Raw genomic sequence first — 449 nt, 5'->3', positions numbered from 1 at the left:
GTGACCTTTACCCCGAGAGTGGTCACTCTGCAGTGACCTTTACCCCGAGAGTGGTCACCCTGCAGTGACCTTTACCCCGAGAGTGGTCACTCTGCAGTGACCTTTACCCCGAGAGTGGTCACCCTGCAGTGACCTTTACCCCGAGAGTGGTCACTCTGCAGTGACCTTTACCCCGAGAGTGGTCACTCTGCAGTGACCTCTCCTGCCAGCGGACATAGATCCTCTGAATTAACCTGCCGAGCCTCCTGTGAATTGAATGGGATGAAAGTCCGCGAGTGCAGGGAAGAGGGTGTTGAGGCCGTGTTGCTGGTTTTCCACTTTGCCTCTCACAGTTCCTGCAGATCTGAATTGCAAAGAGAATTGTTGCAGCTTCCACTGACGTGTGGGCTCATTACAATTTTACTACATGGTTCTGATCTGCAATTGATAATCAGAGCCCAGCCGGCATT

The sequence above is a fragment of the Scyliorhinus torazame genome, chromosome 24 (genome assembly GCF_047496885.1).
Source record: "Scyliorhinus torazame isolate Kashiwa2021f chromosome 24, sScyTor2.1, whole genome shotgun sequence".
Taxonomy (NCBI): Eukaryota; Metazoa; Chordata; class Chondrichthyes; order Carcharhiniformes; family Scyliorhinidae; genus Scyliorhinus; species Scyliorhinus torazame.
This window is presented reverse-complemented; position numbering follows the sequence as displayed.